General features: G+C 44.0%; 1 protein-coding gene across 1 annotated transcript in view; it reads right to left on the bottom strand.

Moving 5' to 3' along the window:
* Positions 1-5,133, bottom strand: part of C1H21orf62 (chromosome 1 C21orf62 homolog) — a 17,984-nt gene extending 12,851 nt beyond the window's left edge. Inside the window, exons 1-2 of the mRNA XM_035315646.1 lie at positions 5,123-5,133; positions 3,234-3,239 (exon numbers count right to left, since the gene is read on the bottom strand). The gene's annotated coding sequence lies outside the window, so the exon portion shown is untranslated. The remainder of the gene's footprint in view (positions 1-3,233; positions 3,240-5,122) is intronic.
* Between the last annotated feature and the right edge of the window lie 4,440 nt (positions 5,134-9,573).

Raw genomic sequence — 9,573 nt, forward strand, 5'->3', positions numbered from 1 at the left:
TCTTCTCTTCTCTTCTCTTCTCTTCTCTTCTCTTCTCTTCTCTTCTCGCTTCGCTTTGCTTCTTCTCATCTTGTCTCTTCCCATCTCTTCTTGTCTCTTCCCCTCTCGTCTTGTCTTGTCTCATCTCTTCTCATCTCTTCTCTTCTCATCTTGTCCTGTCCTGTCCACCATCCAGGTGGATGTGGCCTGGAGGAGGCTGCGGCCCGTGGAGAGCCCCCATAGGAGCTCTGGTCTGGGGGGAGCTGCTGCCCATGGGGGACCCGTGCTGGAGCAGTTTGCTCCAGGGGTATGGACCCCGTGGTACGGACCCATATCTGGAGCAGTTCTTGAAGAGCTGCTGCCTGTAGGCAGCCCACGCTGGATTAGTTCGGCAAGGACTGCATCCTGTGGGAGGGACCCCACAGCACAGGGGATGAGAGTGACTGAGAAGGAGTGGCAGCAAAGAAATGCTATAGACTGACCATAACCCCCGTTCCCCTGTGCCACTCGGGGGGAGGAGGTAGAAGAGGGTGGATGGGGGGAAAGGTGCTTTTGGTTTCTTTCCTTTGTTTCTCACTTTTCTAGCTTGTTAGTACTAGGCAATAAATCTTACCATCTCCCTACTCTGAGTCTGTTTGACATGTCATGATAATTCCTGTGTGATCTCCTCGTCCTTATCTCAACCCTTGAGCCCTTTTCATCGTATTTACTCCCCATTCCTCTTTGAGGAGGGGAGTGAGAGAGTGGTTGTGGTGCAACTCGGCCACTGGCCCGAGTAAAACCACCACAGAAGATTGCCAGCTTTCCTTACTGTGCAAAAGCACCAGAAAGGCAGGAGAAGCTCCTGTGCTGCAGACACGTCCCTGTGGTCTTCCTCGGGCACAGAGAGGAGGCCCTGCCACTGTGCCAAGCTGCACTGGGGGTGCAGCAGAAGGGGAAGGGACAGAGGGCAAAAAGCATGCCAAATTTCAATTTGTAGTGGGCTTTTGCTTAGCTGGTGCGGGGTGAGGGCATTGTGAGCCTGGCTTTGCCTGCAAAATGCCATGCAGACATAGACATGGTTTGGAAAACCTGCTAAATTGTCAGGGCAGACATTGCAAAGATCTAAGCAGCAAATTAAGGAATTAGTGTAAATAGAAGGATTTCCAGTTCTCTGGGAGGAATTTATCTTTCAAGTAAATAACACACAGATGGGAGTGCAAATTTGAGGGGGAAAGCAATCAAAACTTCCAGTCAGCAAAAAGCTTCTAGCTAGGCTACGGTTTCCAAAGTTGATTTCTGCTCCCGTCTGTGTATCCTCCTTCAAGGATAACAAGTTACAGCAGCTAAAAACACCCTGTTCTGAGTTCACCTGTCCTTTCAACATCGTGGTGCAGGGCAGGCAGCAAAATAAGTGTGTGTACATTGAGGTGTGTGTGCACCTGTAACACATCCGAAGAGCCAGCACGCCACACTTTTCCCTTAAAACTCGTTTCCAAAGCCTTTAAGCAGGGATGTGCGTGTAGCCAGAAGGGGAACGCGGCAGAGGGCACTCGTGGCCTGGCTGCTGGCTCCGCACCGTGGCCATGTGTGCTCTGGTGGGGCTGGAAATGCGTGGCACGGTGGGCACGGCCTGTGCCCTCCGAAATAAATGCAGGCCTGGAGAGAGAGCCTGCTGGGAGTGAAACAGCCTCTTTTCCGACAGAGGGAAGGTCAGATCCCTGGCTGGTATCCGTCAGGGCGTGTTACAGATTTCATCTGTGCTATTTAGTGAGCAATTGGAGGCAGCAAATCTTGTGCAGCAGTGATGCCAGATCATTTGCAGTGCAGTAACTTCCCTCTTGAACGTGAATTGCTGGCACTGGTGCACAGCAGCTCCCCAGCACCCAGGGGAGATGTTTCTGGTGGAGAAAGCCCCCCAGCAGCACAGAGCAGGCTGAATTGTTACTCTCAGCCTACCCCCCGCTCCCCCCCCCAGCCGTGACAGGGCACAGATGGCTGGGGAGAAATCGGAGATGTCTCGAGTTTTCCTTGTTCTGGCCACCTTTCAGTCTGTCATCACAAACTGGGAGGTCCTGGAGGGGCACATGTCAAGCAGCCACTGCTGAGAAGAGATGCTCAGGGAGTCTCCCCTGGGGCAGGAGCATCTCGCTGGTGGAGTGGGACATGGGGGTAACCTCTGCTGCTGCGTTTCTGGGAGCTTTGGATCCAGGCTGCCAGGTTGTTGGTGCCTGTAGCTGCCCCAGCTCTGTCGGGGCTGCCTTGTCTGGCACTGGATGTGCCTGGCTGGAGCTACACGCCACCTGGGGCTCCTGAGCACTGCCCCTCTTCAGGGCATTTCTGCAGCAGGGACTAGAGCAGGTGGTGGGACATCAGTACCATGAACTGCTCCTCCCAGGCTTGGTTTTGCACAGCCTGGGTTGTGAGGCACATTGACCATTAGGCTGCACTGCTGATCACGTATCTTTTCCTTCCCTTCCCTGTCTCTGTTTGTTTATTTATTTATTTATTTATTTTAATTAATTAATTAATTAAGGAACAGGTTGGCATGGGCTTGTGTATTTTTTGCAGCGGGGACACTGAGGGAATGCTGTTAGTTGTGCCCCTCTGTCTCTCCCTGAATCTTTAGAATTGCCCTCCTAAATTCCTTGTTCAGGGGAGATGCTGTGTGCTTGAAAGTAACAAGAAATGAAAATAAAAGCAAGACTTAGAGCAAAGGGGCAGTAGAAGGGCCTTATGGCTTGGTCAGGAAGACAAAGCAGCAGGTGCTTAAGACTCAGTGGTTTCAGTGGGAGTTAAGAAGTTGGCTGAAGCAAGAGGCATTCCTGACAGCATTCTGACCATATGCTCATGGGAAAATTCACGGCCCCTCAGATGCAGTGATACTGGCAGGAATCAAATAATTTTCAGTGTCATTAAAATCTCCTGGAAGAAAAAAGAAAAAAAAATAAAAAGGAATAAAAAGAGAAAAAGAAATCAAAACCAAACCAAAAGCGTATCACTCATACAAACATTATGTTCCAGTTTTGGGAGCTATGTTCATCATTTCTTTCTGTGTTTTACTAAAGCACTAAAAGTTCACCTCTGGAGTAATAACTCTCATTACTGATGCACTGAGTATCTTTTAATACATTTCTATGTTTGAAGTGGAATGCTGGAAAGGATCACATCTTTCCTGATGAGCAGTCTCTAATCATTTTTACATGTTGATGCAGTACACTTGAACCAAGCATCATGCAGGATTTCTATAATATGTCGTTTCCTTTGTGTCACACCTTCTTCTCTTTATTCAACGTAAGAATGTCATTTAAACAGTGCACATATATTTTTCACTGCGGAGAAATGCTTCTTGCTTCCTACTTAAATCATTCCTACTTAAGACTCTCCAGATTAATTAATTTTAGACCCATATCTATTACTATTTATAGGATCCCAAACGCACGTCCAGTACTGACACCCAACTAGATAACAAATCCTATCAGCAGGCTGACTTTTCACTCAGCACTCCTAGTAACTTTCATTCCTACCAGGCTGCTGTTACAAATCCATCCAGGACAGAAAATTAGAAGCAGGTGGATCATCAGAAAGTAGGAAGTTATTCTAGCTAAAAGGACCTCACTAATACACTTTATTTCTGGAAGAGAGAGGGCATCAGCTAGCTGATTCTTGAGAACAATTCATTTTCTGAAGTCAGAAACCCCAGTGAATAGAAACATTTTACAAACTTGGGAATTTTATTAACTCCCAACTGCAATCTGTGGAAAGTGAAATCACAAAAAATCCCTTTAAAAATCTGAAAACTGAACATCATGCTAACTGCTACAGATACTGGAGTCAAGTATGGAGGCACACCTGACTCACAGGGTTGTTGCTACTCCAGTGTGTTGCCAGTTCTTTGAACTACCCCTTCATATAGCCTTCATCAGATCAGCTATTAATACAAAAACATCTTGTAATTTATTCCTTCAGATTAATTTAATGTTTTTGAGGACCTTTCTTCCTTTTTAGGATGAAATCCCATCTTTTCCATCTGTACTTGGCAGGGACAGATCCCAACACCATAAGAGGGGTTGTCTCAAAACCAGCTAATTGTGGGCATTTGGGAAGAAATTTGAGAAATTTTAGCTAGTATGGTGTTCAAATTTGTTAATTCTTTCAAATTATTTCCTAGGAAATTAATTCTTTCAAATTATTTCCTAGGAAGTATATGCATAGCTTCATAGATATAAATCTTTTTAGGTTGGTTTATATTATCTTATATTGTCATCTTTCAAGAGGCAACAGCCCCTTGCACTTTTACTTGGCAAGCTGTTTGTTTATAGACAAGATGACTCCATTAGCTTAAGTTTACTGCCCAGATAATTATTTTGCTGTGAAAGAGTATACTTGCCCTAAGCACATCTGAAGTTATTTTTCCAAAATCATGAGAAATCTATTTAACATTATATTTTGATGCCTGCAGACTGTGGGAGTCTTTATGGTTTGAGAACATCACTGGCCACATTTTTCATTGTCTTTTCATTTCCTGGTTGAATCTTTCTGAGCATCTCCCATGTCTAAGCTCCCTTGGGAGCTCTGCACTTGGATTTCCCCTTGCCAGATCTTTTGGCCTGTCCACCAGAATGATGCCTGGGCATTGGGGCACCAATGGGGAAATTTCACAGGGACATCCAGGGTGTTGGAGAGTAAACAGCTACTTTCCTCTTAGGATGAATTATATCTTATAGTCTAGTCTTCAGGCTAGTGAGGCATCCTAGGCATTGCTCATGGACAACAAGGGAAAAGGAGAAAGGGGAGATGAAGAAACACCTGAGGGGCCTGCAGACAATATTTAATCCTCTGCAGACAGTAGGTACAAATGACCATGAAGTGAGCCCCTTCTTTCACAACAAGCACACTGTCTGCCCAACAGCAGCTATGTCCTTGGTCAGTCAGATCACGATGGAGCTGAAGGAGTCAATGTGTTTGGGTGTCCTTACATAGACAGTAATGAACACAGAAAAATGGGAGTAATGGGGTCCAGGATTACTTGATACGATCAAGTTGGCCAATATTCAAGTACCGTGTAAGCCTATTTTGTCATGGTGCAAACACATAAAGGATTGTTCAAGTGAGGTGCTTGAAGTTTGTTTAAACATACCTTTTCAGCACATTACTGTCTGACTTAGCCAGTCTGGCTGCTTGAATTGTGTCCCATCCCCAGCCCAAACCTCTTTCAGCATACAGGAAGCTAAGCTTGGGTGCCTAGCTGAGCAGTGGAGATTTCATGTCCGAACCCAGGCACCTAAGGGCCAGGTATTGAGTTAACGGGCATGGAAGCACTGAAGGACTTGGCCTCTGGCACCCAGGTGGGTGAGGCTTCTGCATTTGCTTGGACAGAAAATAGTTGCTGGAATAACTGTTTAATATGAGAACTGTGATTACAAGCTGTACTTGTGCAGCTGGCAGTATGTACCATACAACATTTCTGTTCTCCACTGGAATAAGGCTTAATAACTCTCAATAATGCATACCCATTTGTGTGGCTTTTGATAATACCACTTTAAAGGGAACATTTTTACCACTGGATATGCTTACAAGTGATAAAGTCATGGAATGAAATCCTGCCTTGCTTGAGGTGGTGAGGACTTAAAATCACAAAGACTTTTAAGGCCCGTGCAGTAGGAGAACATAAGGTATATCAGACCACAGGGAAGTGTGTCAGTGCTTCCAGCTAGTCATATAATTGATAGTTACCGTGAAGCTCAACAATTATCTAAAATGCTGCCCTTAAAAATGAACATTTGGAAATGCGCCAGATTGCAAACTTCAATGTTTATGATCAGACAACGCAGGCGATGCTTTCTTTTAGAAAGTGGGTACAATGAGAAACAAATGACAAAAGCATTTGATTTCATGTGTGTGGTCTTCAACAAATTAGCAAAAAATCCTCTGAGGGCAGGATGAGAGTTTGCAGGCATCATGAAAGAAATTTATTTTTAAAAGGACCTTGAAAGAGGGCTATATGAATGGCTTGTGGAAGAAAAAAAAAAAAAAAAGAAGAAGTCTGCAGGCAAATTAGAGGAGATATTACCAATTTTTATCTTCATCTTTGGTAGCCAGGCCTGTATTCTGGAAAGAAAATTTCCTTGAAAGACTTGTTACTATGAAAACAAGATCTGTTAATAGAATCCTAGGCATACCACCCAAAAGCAGAGTCTGTACACATGTCTGTTTACACATGAAAATATGGGCCAGCACCAGTGACTTCATAGAGTTTTTCTTATTTTATGTGAAAAGTAGATTGGACTAATATATGCTATAAGTCAAATTGGTCTTCTTTTCCTGAGGTAGAAGCACTCTGACACTGAGGCTGGTCATTGTTTCTGTGTTGTTAGTTATAAGTGTTGTAGTTTTGTTGTTGTTGTTGTTTGTTGTTGTTTTTTGTTCTTTTTTTTTTTGTGATAGGTGAAGATAAATACTGATGGACAAGAAAATAAAGATGCTAACAGGTGTTCTTTGTACAATGTGCTGCTCGGCATTTTACACTTAGCCAACTATACATGTGCAGGGAGTTTTTTTTTTTTTTAAATAAATTTAATTAATCCACTTATTCTACATGCAGCAAGCATTTAAGAAGTATCTAATGAACATGTGATCAGCTCCAATGCTGTAAATACAAATGAAAGGTCACTCGTGGAACAGCTTCTGCTTGTGAAGTCTCCTGATTTAAAATGTAGCTCCCAGGTTGATGATCACGCTGATCTTTTACTCAGCCTTTTAGATGGCAAAAGCCTGCCCAGAACAGAGACAGACATGCAGATATAGCCACTTTATAGGTGGAGTTTCAAATCTCACAACTCAAAAAAATAAAATAAAATAGATTTTTTTTTGTTTCTTCCACATTCTCCAGGAAAGAAAAAAAAAAAAAAAAAGAAAAGAAAAACTTTTTGAAGAAAAGTAGCAAAAGTGGCTCCTTAGAAAATGATGACACAGGAGAGAATGATTTTTCTATTTTCAAAGTATATGAAAAAAGATTAATGTTATATGATTTTGTCATCTAATTATCAGAAATTAAGGCTTCCACCTTTTCCAGTTTTGCATTTGCATTCGTAATAGCATGTTGCCATGGTGAAATCTTACAATCCTTGACTTCCTTGATGAAATCACATCCTTACAGGAGTATCGGAAGAAAATAAAATAATAGGGTGGCATCTGGGTTTCCTTGCTCCGATCCCACATGCAGGCAGCTACGGGGGCAGCGAGGCAGCCAGCAGCCTGGGCCTGGAGGCCGAGGCCTCTGGAGGCTGAGGCTGCCGGAGGCCGTTTCATCTCGGTGACACTCATCCCGTGCGGAGCACGCGGAGGTGGCTTGTCCTCACCGGGGGGACAAAAGAGGGCTGGATGTGTCAAAGGGAATCAAGCCGCAAAAAGCTGGAGAAGCTGCCTATTGTCCCCAGCTCGTGCTATTAAATGTGGGATTAAGGAGGAAACAGTCCCCCGGCTCATTGGGCCCATTCAAGAGGAGCTTGTTCCAAAATTTTTTGACAGGGGTGGCTTCTATTCAGAGCCCTGGCTGATATCACCAGCCACACAAAGGGGCTTTAGGGGGTTAATTAAAACCAGGTAATGGAAAGAATCGAGTACTGACACTTCACAAATGCCACTGTGGATCCAAAGCAAGAGAAAAGACATATGGTAGGAAGAGCAACCTCCCTGCTGCCACCCGCTCGCTTATCCTCAGCCGGTGATTGACACTTGATTATTTTTGGGGTGAAACTGAACATTAGCAGTTAGTTCCTATTCTTCTGCTGTGAAACATGAGCAGGATTGGCTCGCCGTCAGCCCCGCAGAGATCAGCAGCCCCTGCAAGCCTCAGACACTCCCAGATGGTCCTTGAAATGCTTCTGTATGAGCAGACGGATGAATCGTGCGTCACCCTTCCCATGTTCTCCTCCACTTTATGAAATGCTGCCACCACTGTTTGTCCCCTTGGCACTGCAGCATGAGAGCAGGCAGGATGCCCTAACACCAAGGATGCGCCGGGTCTGTCTCTGCAGCCTCTTTTCCTCTGCCCATCCTGGCAGCCTGAGAAGTCTGTAAATGTGGCATGTGGTTATCCAGTTCCATAGCTTCCCAAAACTGAGAGACTGAATGGGAAAATCTTGGGACACACACTTGGGACACCCACAAAATATCGTAAGCTTATGCCAGGTTTACCCAGATATGAACTCTCTGCAAAAATAAGTGTTTATTATTTATAAATAAGTGTTAATTATTTATACTGGGAGATTTCAAGTGGGTATTACTTAGACATTTCTTTTACAACACTTACGTCTGTTTCATGTTCTAAAATTAAATTACCTAAAAATGAAACAAAACACTTCCATCCAGATCAAAGCAAAAAGGTTGTGTTCATGGTTTGTTTTCTTTTTTCTTTTTCTTTTTTTTTTTTTTCTTTCCCTAAACTTTTGTGGAAATCTCATTTTTGATCCTCAGCTCTAGCTAGAACTAAATCAGCAGTCCCAAACTTTTCTGATAATGCCGCTATTTAAAGGGCGAGCACTTTTTGTGATTTAACTGCTGGATGACATCGCATTTCAAGTGTGGTCTCAGCTCCTAAATTCAGAAGGGCTGTGCTAACTAGGCATGAATATTACTGCCTGGAAAGAGGCTCTCTTCTGGAGATATTGACAGACAGGCAATTTGCTGTAAATCAACCTGGGCCACTAACGTGCAGCACAACAGCTACTTCATGGCAATTTGTTTGCAAGTGGGCTCTTACTCAGCAGTAAATGCAAATCAAATGTCCCTTCTTTGTGGGAGCAGCAAGTGTCCCTCTTCCTGACAGGGTTACCAGGGTAAGAGCATGGTTGCAAGAGCTTCATGCAAAACAATTGATGTGCTGCCAGGTCAGACATCATGACCTAGGTTCTTGGTCCTTGCTTGTAAGCACCGGGTGAGGCAAAGATTGCTTGGAAGAAGCTGAACTTATTGCAGCAAACAGGTGGCATGTACAGCTATGGCTGCGGTGTTTTCACCACAGAGGAGTGGCTTCCTATGGACGTAAGTACAAGCACATTCTGCCAGCAAAATTATCTGGAGATGTTGGCTGTCTGACCCCTGTGGGCTCTGGAGATACCACGTGTGGGATGAAACTGACTTTGGTGGATTCCCAAGTGTGCCACACACACCTGGGCTACTGTGCAGTAAATCTAATCCTCATGCATCCGTTGTCCCTGACCTTCAGAACAGGTTTACAGCATTGCCCTGTGGCATTGGTGTGTTGCAAAGGTAAGTCTGTTCATGTCTGGAAACAACTCAAATACCAGGGGGTGATGAAGATGAGGAAAGGGAAGGACTGCATCATTGTTAGGGGAAAACCTTCTTCCACAAAGACATGTCCTGTGCTTTACTTCTTAATTTTAAGGAATTGTAATTACATCTTAAATTAAAAAAAAAAAAAAAAAAAAAAGTTACTAAAACTGTAACAAATATTGACATATTGACCTATCCTTTGCAAAATGGTAGTGAGCAAATATTACGTACACCTGGAGGCAGAAACCGATTACAAAAGCCTGCCTGATACTGAACACACTCACCAAGCAGCAACTGGCAATCCTTAAGCAGTCTGAG

This window comes from Oxyura jamaicensis, chromosome 1 (genome assembly GCF_011077185.1).
Source record: "Oxyura jamaicensis isolate SHBP4307 breed ruddy duck chromosome 1, BPBGC_Ojam_1.0, whole genome shotgun sequence".
Classification (NCBI taxonomy): Eukaryota; Metazoa; Chordata; class Aves; order Anseriformes; family Anatidae; genus Oxyura; species Oxyura jamaicensis.